The sequence below is a fragment of the Triticum aestivum genome, chromosome 4B (assembly GCF_018294505.1).
Source record: "Triticum aestivum cultivar Chinese Spring chromosome 4B, IWGSC CS RefSeq v2.1, whole genome shotgun sequence".
NCBI lineage: Eukaryota > Viridiplantae > Streptophyta > Magnoliopsida > Poales > Poaceae > Triticum > Triticum aestivum.
This window is the reverse complement of record NC_057804.1, coordinates 475,757,161-475,769,581: the sequence shown is the minus strand read 5'-3', so window position 1 is coordinate 475,769,581 and position 12,421 is coordinate 475,757,161.

The following is a 12,421-nucleotide window of genomic DNA, read 5'->3' as shown; positions in this document are numbered from 1 at the left end:
CACCCATCCCGATCAACAGGACCCCCGTTTCGACCGTAGGAGGTCTGTTTCGTCCGTTTTGCAGTACGCCATACCCCTCCCGATCAACATGACCCCCATTTCGACCGTAGGAGGTCTGTTTCGTCCGTTTTGCGGTACGCCACACCCCTCCCGATCAACAGGACCCCCGTTTCGACCGTAGGAGGTCTGTTTCCTCCGTTCTGCGGTACGCCAGGCCTCGTTTCGATTGCCTGTTCCGTCCAAGCCAGTTGGCTCCCACGCGTTCCGTTGGCTCCCGATGAACACGAGGCATTCCGTTGCATCCCCATGAACACGACGCATTCCGTTCCCTCCCGATGAACACGATGCATTCCGTTGCCTCCCCATGAACACGACGACGATGCTGTTTCTCCGTTCCAACCCAGCCGTGTACGTATGTGCGAGTAGGCGTTCGAGACCCTGCCCGTATGTACGTACGTGGCCGTATTTTCTTCTTGCACCCTCGCCGTTGTACGTACGTGTACATGCTATGTGCGCGCCTCTACTATGACACGTGCGCGCCTCTACTACGACACGTGCGCGCCTCTACATCGACCAGTATGTACGTACACGTTCACGACCAGAATGACAACGGTACGTACGCTTCGACCAGGTGGGTCCCGACTATCGGGCACTTCCTTGCCTGCGAAGATGTAGCTGGTGGGTCCCAGCAGTCAGGGGGCGAATCATTTTTTTTGCCCGGACGCACTTCCTTGCGTGCGAAGATGTAGCTGGTGGGTCCCAGCAGTCAGGGGGCGAATCGTTTTTTTTTGTCCGGACGCACTTCCTTGTGTGTGAAGGTGTAGCTGGTGGGTCCCAGCAGTCAGGGGGGAAACGTTTTTTTCGTGAAATATGGTGGCCCGTCCGGTGGGTCCCCACTGTCAGGTGGAGGAATAATTATTTTGCGCGTAATAAGGAGGCACTTCCTTGCTGCGGCCGTCGACCCAGCTGTCAGCCTCTCCACGTACAGTCCACATCCGATGGAAGCCCTTCCTTGACCACGTTGATCATGCCGCGCCGAGAGCACCAGGGCGATGGACGACGGCGAGGCCTAGGAAGGGGACGGCGCGGAGCCGGGGAAGACGTGGTAGTGGATGCCCACGCGTAGAGGAGTACGAGGGTTCACTGGTTCGCTGCGGTGTGAGGCTGCCGTCGCCGCAGAATAACATGGGGTGTGGGTGAGTAGAGGGATGGCCTGGCCAATGGTGGGAGTAGTAGGGGGCGGTGAGGCCTCCGCCGCATCGTAGCCGGCCATGGGAGGCAGGAGCACGAGGCACGACCAGCGCTGGTTTGGGCGGCTGGAGCAAGAAGACCAGAGGTTGAAGAAGCACTACGGCCATTGGATGGACATCGTACGGTCACTGGAGCTAGAATCATGCATATTGACTAACTTGACAAAGCCCTCTGTCCCCGTCAACTTAGTAGGCCCACAAGTCAGCCTGCCACTATACTGGGTCATAGCTAACAGGGGGAGTATTCATTTTTTTGTGCGTAATAAGGAGGCACTTCCTTGCGTACAAAGATATAACTGGTGGGTCCGAGCTGTCAGAGTCGGCCGCGGGGAGGAGGGAGCAGGCAGTCCCGCCGGCGCTTGTTTGAGCAGCTGGAGCAGGAAGAGCAGAGATTGAAGAAGCACGACGGCCGTTGGATGGCCATCCAACAGTCACTGCTTGTGCGTCAACCTTTTTTTAGGAAAGCCTCAAATCTGTGGAAAACAGCATACAACCCATCTGCCATTATTTTTAATAATTTACAGCCCATTTGCTAATTCTTAAGGTTTTTTTGGAGTCCATATTCTTTTTGTTAGCATTACAGCCCATATTGTGGCCACGGTTAAAAACTTATATGAAATTTTGCAAATTTTGGTGTGGTCTGAACTATTTTTAATCCCGAAATTTCGACTCACATTCAAACTGATTTTAAAAATAAATGTATATCAATATAAAATACAACAAATTCTCCACGCATAAAAATTAATGTAATTTAAAATCTTGAAATGAAAAAAAAGATATTTGAAACTAACTAGCGGTTTGATGTGTTTTAAAAATGTACAGCCCATTTCTCATTATTGGTGGGCCATTTTCTCGGCCAGCCGAATGAAAGCTCTCCTCATCTTGAAAGATTTGCAGCCAAACAGGCTTGACAAACCGACTTACTTGGCAAATCACAAAAAAACTGGGCTGTGGCCGTGGACCCAGCTGTCAGCCTCTACACGTACAGTACTCTCCCGATGGAATGTCGTTGACCACATTGACCATGCCGCGCCGAGAGCACCAAGGCGGTGGACGACGGTGAGGCGTAGGAAGGGGACGATGCGGAGCCGGGGAAGATGCGGCAGTGGATGCCCACGCAGAGAGGAGTACGAGGGTTCACTGGTTCGGCTATGGTGTGAGGCTGCCATCACCGCAGGGCCTGGCTAGCGGTGTGAGTAGTAGGGGGCGATGAGGCCTCAACGGCAGCACAGCCGGCCACTGGGGGCAGGAGCAGGCGGTCTCCCCGGCGCTGGTTTGGGCGGCTGGTGCAAGAAGAGCAGCGATTGAAGAAGCAGCAGGACCGTTTGATTCAAATCCAACGGTTACTGCTGCTAGAATCATTTGTTGACTAAGTTGACAAGCCCTGCGTACGCGTCAACATAGTAGGCCCACGGGTCAGCCTCCCAACCGGTGCGCCCCAGATGTCAGTGGGAGGAATCATTTTTTTCACGTAATAAGGAGGCAGTTGATTGCGTGCGGCCAGGCCAGCGGAGGAGTAGGGTGGGCCGGGGAAGCCTGCGCGGCATCATGCGGGCCACAAGAGGAGGGAGCAGGCAGTCCTGCCGGTGCTAGTTTAGGCGGCTGGAGCAGGAAGATCAGAGATTGAAGAAGCACGGCGGCTAGAATCGTGTGTTCACTGACAAAGCCTTGCGTAAACAAGTCAGCCTCGAAATTTGTGGCGTGTAAAGCCTATTTGCTTTTTTTATAATTTTTACTCATTTTCTAATTCATATGGAATTTATTGCAGCATGTTTTCCATTTTTAGAATTGCCGGCCATTTTCTGGTCAGTACTAGGGTCAAAAAATTAACTAAATATGTGGGAAATTTTTGCTGGGGAACGAAATATTCTTAATCCAAAAATTAATAGCCATACTAAAACAAATTTAAAAATAAGTTAGTACTATGTCATGTTAAATCCAATGAAATACGTATAATATATCAGTGAAGAACAAAATTAAAAAAAACTAATATCCCATTTGCTCGTCTTGAAAGATTTGCAGCCCAGTAATTCAGAGAAAACAAATAGGCCTAGCTTGGGTATTCTTCAAAAAGAAATACTGGGCTACCTATTTTCCCAAAGAACTGGTGCATGAGCATTTAGCATTATTTATTTATTTACTTATTTATGTTTAGGGGACCATGAGCATGTACCTGGGCCGGATTCATGTGAGAGCGTCCCTTCCTGTTAATTATGGGCTTCTCTATTGGGCCTTCATCAGTGGGCTGCATGTTATCAACAAGTGGAAAATGTGTTCCATACGAAAAATAGTATGAGCTACGTACGGTACGGGGCACTAAAGGATCGAACCGTGCAACGACTTCCAAAACATTGTGTTTGTCATTCTAACAACACATTTATATTCAGCCAACAGACAAAATATACTACTGATTGTACATTGAAAATAGCAGCAGCAGCAAGCAGAGTTGGGGGTGCAACAGAAGTAGTAAGCAGGCCAGAAGAGTGAAGACGCATCTCTCTCTTCCAAACCAAACATCAGCCATCATTACAAAAGGCTACCAAAAAAGCACAAGTGTATGCATCAAACTAAATAAAGATCCTACTACACCAAGTGTACACATCTAACTAACTGGCTCAGTTAGACGTTATTATTTATTAAGCTGTGGAGATTGGCTGACGGCTTGAACCAGATGGGTGCCTGACGGGGGAAACTCCAGTTAGCAGGTCGAAGTCTGATACTTGCGACCCTTTCTCCTACTTTGGGCTGCAGAGTGTGGCGGCACATATCAGGGTATGGTGCATGCAGAGACGCATGGTACGCTGTGTACACACAGTTTTGCCTGATGAACGAAACCGCACTGCCATCATGGTCCTTGCCGTCGGTTATCTCCTGGTTAATCGGATAATTCAGTCTGACAAACAGAGAGCGTGTGCCAAGGCTACTTACCAGCCTCCAGTCAAAAATTCCTGAAGGCCTAGAGAAGCTGGGATCCTGCTCAAAGACCTTGCAGTGACTGTGATTGTATTCCGCGAAACAACATGTCCGGTATGTGCGAATGATCATCAATCTTTCGTCGTCGTATGATCGAGCCAGGAACCACCTGCAACTGCCATGCCGCTTTTCTTTTAAAGGTTCTGGGATTAGGAAGGGTAGGGACACCAGGCGGCCTACAACATCATATCAAGTTGGAGTCAAATAAAAAAGGGCTCTTGATTTAGTCAATCTCAAGAACAGCATGTTATGAGCATGAATATTTTTTCAGTAAATGTTGGCAGTAATATAAGCAAGCCATCATGATATCATATGAAAGTAACATACTGCTGTGACAGCCGTTTGTAGCGATGACTGGAGTAGGCTAGCAATACGTCCAGCCATAGAAGGAGTCGACAGCGTAAATGAAGCCCTTGTGTTCAATGGCATCAGAGAACCATGGAGGATGTATGATCCTGTGATGGACGTGCAGATTTATCCACTTACCGCAGTGACCTATCAGATAGGCGAGACCGCGGTTGAAGAACGCAATTAGCCTGAAATCTTTATAATTCCTAGATCTTGTGGGCACTTGGCAGATTACAACCTTGAGCAAATCAAACTTGGTATCATGTTGGCTACTGTAAGATTCCGAGTATTCTGGGCCGCGGTGCCAAAGCAGTGCAGTGTTAATCGAAGCAAGGGGGATCAATCACCGGGTGTAGACCTCCACGAGCATCCAGCTGCCGCGACCATCGACGAGCACCATCCAAGACGTGTTCATGCAGACCCAGTACATACCGTTAATGTAGCTGAGGCTGACGGGGATCGGATCACAGTGAGGGGGGTTGATGCTCGCCACCCTACGATCGTTATGCTGTGTGACATGCCGTTTCTGAAGATCAGGAGGCATCAGCAAGCAAGGAGCTGGCTTAAAAAGCTCCGGCCTGAGGGCTTTGAGTAAACGGTACAACCCCGACGAGCACGCGGCGATCGGCATGGTACTGAGATTGTCCACACACGAAACAATGAGCTTGATTACCTCTGTGGGGAGCGAATTCCATCCACTCTTTTGGCGGACACTGCTCGGTTCTGCCATTGTTAGTGCTTGGGTTTCGGACGAGGGGGGAGGTGCCTTAGCGGGGATGGAAGCTTGGACGAGATTATGTGTGGACAAAGGTGGAGAAGCGAATATGTGCTGCGGGAAGTGGACAGGTGATGATGACTACAGCATGCCGCTTGAGTTACGAGACACATACCAGCAGTGTAGGGTCATATCGATGCCAGAAAACTTGCTTGAGTGATCACAGTACTGGTACTCCCTAGAGTACCTACTACAGTACTATGCCCTAGCTTGCTAGAGTAGAGTAGTAGAGTAGGACTCTGGTCTACTACTAGCACCGGAGGAGTAGTATATTCTAATCTAAAATAGTTACAAACTTCGATGCCCGATCGTGGAACAACTACGAACCATGCTCAAAGACCGTGTCTACGTGGTGTTTGGACTTATATGCAAAAAAATAGCAAGATGCCCGTGCATTGCACGACACACCATCATCACCAACTCGGTTTTTTCTCTACTCCTACTCCTATAAAAGACTCAGTTGGTGATGATGGAGGCCAGGAGGCGTGTTCAGCCGGGCGTGCAGCAGGCGGCGCAGCACTATTCAATTTGTTATAAAAAAAGTACTTGTAGAGATAGAGACATAGGGAGGAGTACGAGGTAAGACCTTATCTGTAAATGTGGAGAGAGGTGCAGGTATCTTTTGTAAAATTGTCATAGTTGGCTTTATATCCGTCAGATATAGATCGGATGGTCTATATTACAAGATGGCAGGCAAACCATCATCACCAACTCGGTTTTCTATAAGAGTAGAGACTAGGGAGTACTAGTAAGGACACCATCTACTGCTTCATGTGCTACTCCCGCGCTCCATTCGGCGGCCGCAACGTCCCCTATAGCCACTCCCTCCTGCGCTCCATTCGGCGGGCGCTGTTGAAATCTGGGGAGCGCACTCTCGCGACTGCTGGCAGCCACGACTTCACCGACGACGACTTCTTCCCCAACCTCGGCAACCTCTTCCTCAACGACATGGGCGACAACCTCAATGCCAACGGTGCTGCTCCCGTTGCACCGTATGTGTTTCTGTCCTTCCTATTCGAAATCATGGTAGAATTCATGTTTCTACTCTGTATCCTACTACTATGCTAGTCCACATGATTAGTTTCATCTCTGTTATAGCCGTCATGATTTATTTTGTGCTTATTCGGATTAAATCTCGTAGTAACTTGCTCACATATTCAACTAGCGCAACGTCCCCTACAGCCACTCCCGTTTCATGGATGGCCTGGTCGATGCCTCCAAGGAGCCCTTCGTCCACTGCTATGAGTGCCCGATGCCATTTTGTGGCTCGCCGGCGGGTGCATCACCTCACGGATGCGTGCAGCCGTCAGTGCTGGCCCTTGGCAGAGAACGTGCTACCGGTTCACCATGCCGGAGTTGCTGGAGGATCACTACCGCATGCTAGTCTCGGAGGAGGACGGCAGCGTCTTCCTCTTGATCGTGGGCACTGGCGAGGCCCGCAGGCGGCCGCCCTGTCTTTGTAGCGTGCGTCAGGGGCGTCGCCGTTGATGCTGACACTGACACGAGGAAGATATACGGGTGCAAGGTCAATGTTACTACCCCTCTGGGTCACGTGGGCGGCGAAACCGGCCTCATCGGACAGACTTGGAATCTGAGGAGCTGGGACTATCCTGCCAATGTGAACTTGGAAAACCCATGGCATCTGTTCTATCCTTTACCCGCCGACTCGGTGCACGGGGACTCCAAGGAGGTTCACCTGGACATACGCATTATCAAGTGCACTTAGAAAACATGTAGTGTGTGTGTGGGCGCTTATGGCCCGTGTCTTTGCCGCTTTTGATTCTGTAAGCTTGTCATTAAACTTGAGTGGCTTTCGCCGCAGTCCTTCCTTTGAACTGCTCCTCTCAGTGAGCTGATGTAAGACACTTTGGGTTTCATTTGATAATGGAACTGGGGAGGAGCCTCCCTGTTCTTCTAAAAAAAATACGCATTATCAAGTTACATGTTGATCATTAGTCTTCGCTCAATGTAATCCGCTGTCTAAGCCTGTGGAGACTTCCATGCAGGATCTTGCTCTATTGGAGTATCGCGCATGAATAAAAGTGTATCTGTTTATGGTTTAGTCTATAATCTTCCATGTATGAATTTTTACTATAGTACTGGTGAAAGACTTACGATGAACCATTTCTTACATCTCCACTGCCCCCTTGCAAGTTGCAAGTCATCCTGATTTAATCCCTCCATCTAGGTGTATAAGGGCATGGTTAATATTACTTAATAGTATAGCCAACTGTTGACTATAAGAAAGTGGCATGTCATATGTGGCCAACATGTATAACAATCGATACTCAAAAACTAATTCTTAAAGATCATTTCTTGCAAAGCACAATAAGTGTTATTTCTTCACAAGTTTTTGATGAAGGTTGAATAGTTGAACGCTTTTGTTTGCAAAAGATACCTTTTTATCTATTTCACTCGGATGTTTGTGAGCTCTAGAGATGAGATAGTATCCGAAGAAACCTATCGATACCCGTTACACATGAGATGACCCCCACCCCTTTGTAAAAATAAACAACTCCACGATCAATGCATTTCACTCTTCTGTGCAACGAATGGGCACCTTACTACTATAGATTAGTACGACCAAAAATTGAACTAACATTATATATAGTACAATAAATACTGATGCATGTCACCTAAAATTATATCATACAAAACTATGTTCAAATACGAATCCAACGATATAGTTTTTGTTGACATGCACTAACATTTTGTCAGTTAAATCTTCAGTCAAATTCAATGGGGGACTAATAAACCACGACCGATGTAGTACATGTGTAGAGGGCGGTGCTGCACGGGAGTGTCACCTCTCACCCCGCTCGTGGCGCGGCAGTAAAGCCGTCATATCACAAAACCCAACCACTCCCAGTAATAAATGGCCTAGTAAAATAAACGGACAAGCAACCATCACATCCCTCCGTCTTTTTTGCATTTCATCTCTCTGCATTTACTTTCTCAGTTCATCTTCCACGCTCGATCCCTAGCTACTACTCCTAGGGCCAGTTCTTTTGGCGGCTTCCCCACCTTTTCCCACAAGACTAGTCATAGTGGAGAGTAACAATAAGGCGCCTCACTCATTTATTTGGACTTCTAAACTAGTACTCCGTCCTGGTTTATTCCTCACCATTGTAATTTGTGCTAAATTTTGACCAAAGATTTAACTGATAAAATTTTACTCAAAACACTTAGGCATGGTGCATCTAGGTGTGTAAGTCATCTTACGAAAACCAAATAATCCGAAAACACTTAGGCACGGTGCATTAACTTCTACCTCGTTTCTTGTTTCTTGACATATCAACCAATAAGAGATAAAGAGTGTGCGAGCTTTTAATGACTTGAGATATCAAACACGACATGCAGTGGTTAGTTCATTACATGCAATACTATTAATTAGCAAATAAACATTAATGTTTCTCGTTTTCTCCTCCTCCCTGGTGAAGGTGCACAGAGGAATAACCACAGAGAAGGAAGCTAAAAGTAAACAATCAAACGAGCATTTTTGCATTTGTTTTGCATTGAATCGTTTCACAAGCTTGACTAGTGTTGTTTTTTCACTTTTACAAAAACCGCATCGTAATGTTCAAACGTGCATTTTCACGTACATAAGTAATAGTAGTACCCCCTTTGTCTAGGTGTACAAGTCTTCCCTCCTTCTTGGTCACCGTGCACAACCAAAGATGACTTATTGACCTGGACGGAGGGAGTAGCACAGTCTGCAAGCATATATCAAGAGAGACGTGTAGTTCAATAGTATATAGTAAAGTTTGTGCTATATGCACGTACTTGCAAAATGCGTAATAATACACAACGTTTCCAAACTTTCCCTTTTACATACTTAATTAAGGACGCTAAAAATTCCTGAACATTCAGGATTTATCATTTGCGTCCCAAAACTAATGAGATCGCCTTACGAAACAAAAATTATACTCCTCCTAAAAGCCACGACGCTCGCAGGAGCGCTTGCGGCGCGCCACGAGTGCCCTGGTGCGCGGTCGTTTCCCAGCGCGAAGACACAATGCCTCTTCCTCAGCCTCGCAACTTGCGAGGTGATGATTGGCGGCTTGTCGGCGGGCGAGCGTGATCTCACCGGTGTGGTGATCCGGCACCAATAGGTACTCCTCCTGGCTGGAAGCGTGCACCCGGTCCACGTACTGCCAAGCGTAGATGAGGTGCTTGGGCCCGACTGCACTCAGGGCATCGGCACGGGCGTCCTCCGCCACCCTCATGGCCCTCGCACGAGCCTTCTGCCAAAGAACCAATTGCTTGACTCTCTTGGACGCGACATAGATCTCCCAGAAAGCTTGTTGCATGGTGCGCTTCTCTTCCTCGGCATTCTTCTCCGCCTCTATTTTGGCGCGCTCTGCTGGAGGCAAAGCCTCCCACAAGGCGACATCCATTTCTTTCCAAAGCTCCTCAAGGCTGGGGGGCTCGGCGGGCGGCGCAGCATTCTCCTCATAGCGGGGAGCCGACGCGTCCCCCGACACGCGTGCCGGCGAGATTGAGAACACCGACGTGTCCACCTCGACGCGTCACGGCGAGGAGCGGAACACCGATGCGTCCTCCTCGACTAGTGGCGACGAGGAACGGAACAGTGACGCATCGCGTTGCAGCAAGGAGCGGAACACCGACGCGTCCTCCTCGACTAGTGGCGGCGAGGAACGGAATGGCGATGCGTCGCGTAGCAGCGAGGAGCGCAACGCCGACGCGTCCTCCTCGACTAGTGGCGGCGAGGAACGGAAAGGCGATGCATGACCGTCCGTGCGGTGCAGTGAGGGGCTCCTAGGGCTTGGGAGGGTAGATGCCATGGTGGTCGACGTGAGAGGGAGGGGGAGGAGATAGCAATGAACGTGAACGTGAGGGGGAGGGGATAGCGATGTCGTGGGAGGCGCAGTATTTATAGCGAGCAATGGCACACCTACGTAAGATATGGACTGAGCTGCACTGACTTAACTGCAGGTCCAGTTGCATCACTGACATGTGGGCCAGTACACTGCTGGGCCCATATGTCAATGACCCTATGCACCTGAAGTTAAGTAAAAGCTACATGGGTATATTTGTTGGAGTAAATTATGGGGGAGCAAAGGGGTGGAATGGAAATATTGCTGGTCACAACGGATTGGACGAGTGCGGGGGGAGGAGAGTCATGCATGCAGATTTTTTCACACGGGGTGGAGTGGTGGGACCGCCGGAGGGAGAAGGAGAGTTTGCAGGCATATTGTTTCCACACATGGAGAGGAAAAGATTTGGAGATGAACGGGCTTCCTGCAGGTATGGGGAACGGTGCATAATAAGTCATCTTGCATGCCGGGCTAGGTATAGTCTCAAGTCATTAAAAACATACACGCCCCACACATGTTCATATTTCAAGGCGCACTAAATTATTGCATGTGATGATTAAGGCTGGCCATCATGGTGGTATCTTAGCTGGTATCATGCACATGGGAATAGCAAACATGCTGATGTGGCAAAGAATTAAAGAAGAGAGGGGGGTTAGACTAACTAGTGTTCATGCATGCATTGGTAAACACATTTTTTTGTGAAGAACGACAACATTAGTTGAGTACTTTTGCAGACTTCAAAAACTATTCCACCGCCTCTACTATCTTGCTAAGAGTAGGTGAAATTTTGGAGTCGAGCCCTTTAAACTAGAAGGGAGGTAGTGGTACTCTAATAGCTAGGTGTGTAAGTCATCTTACGAAAACCAAATGATCCCAAAACACGTAGGCGCGGTGCATTAACTTCTACTTCGTTTCTTGTTTCTTGACATATCAACCAATAAGAGATGAGGGTGTGCATGCTTTTAATGACCTGAGACTATCAAACATGACATGTAGTGGTTAGTTCATTGCATGCAATACTATTTAATTAGCAAATAAACATTAATGTCTCTCGTTTGCCCCTCCTCCTTGGTCATGGTGCACAGCCTAAGATGACTTACTCACCTAGACGGAGGGAGTATCAACATTCACAATGTTAAATCAATATTTTTACACTCATTATAAAACGTAGTTCTTATACTCATTATAATCAGTATTGTAGATATTGATATTTTTAGTATAAATTTGGTCATGGGATTTCATTGATGCCTGTCAAAGCGTGGAGGAAGCAGAGCTTAGGGCTTGCATTACCGGTCTCTACATAGGTATTTCTCTTCATAATCCTATAATTTTAGAGACTGATTGCGCTTTTGTGGTAGCGTCTCTTGCATCGGGGGACTATGACAAGTCTGCTATGCGTGACTTGAAGATGAAAGCGTTGAGCATCTCGAAGTTGATCAACAATCTTCAATTGTCAAAGATTAGTTGTTCAGCCAATAAGGTGGCACACTTAATCGCTAAGTATAGCTTTGACAATAGATTAGATGGTATTCTTGTAAATGACGTACCGCCCAGTGTGGTGAATATTGTATCGAATGAGTGTACTCGTGTGGCTAGTTAATTAATATAAGGTGGTGTTTAAAAAAAGTATATATTTGGTCAAACACTTTGCAAACGGTTGACGGGAGTAAAAAGGGCCAGAGGGAGTATCATGCATGCGGAGTTGGCAAAAAAATTGCTCATTTTTAGCCGGTCGAAGTCACAAAGGGCGCGACCGCGCAAGGGAGGCGAAGGTCGTGGGAGGCACGACTGTTGAAGGAATTAAGTGAAGTTACATCCACGCGCCGGCATGGCGTGCGAACAGGCAGAAGCTATACTGTCAGGCCTACGATATGGGTCTAGTAGACATGACATCTAGTGGGTCCCGCATAGTTCTCGAGAACTCTTTGGGGGCTTGCAGCCGTTTATCCACCGGGCAAGCCAGCAACCCCACGCCGTTCGCACTCCCTACTCGTCCTCGTCTTCTACCTCACAACAGTTCGCTCCCAGTCGTCTCGTCCTTCCACATTAGTTCGCTCCCAGTTTTTGCGGGGTACAATAGTTCAACTTCTCCTAACCCTCCTCCAAAATCCATGGCCTCCCAAATCTCCATGGTCGCCGCTGAGTACCAGGTTAGAGCCATCACCAGCGATCAGTTCATCATCATCTACTCACGTGGATCCGCGACGGTGAAAGCAAGGCTTGCTCGCTTCCTATGC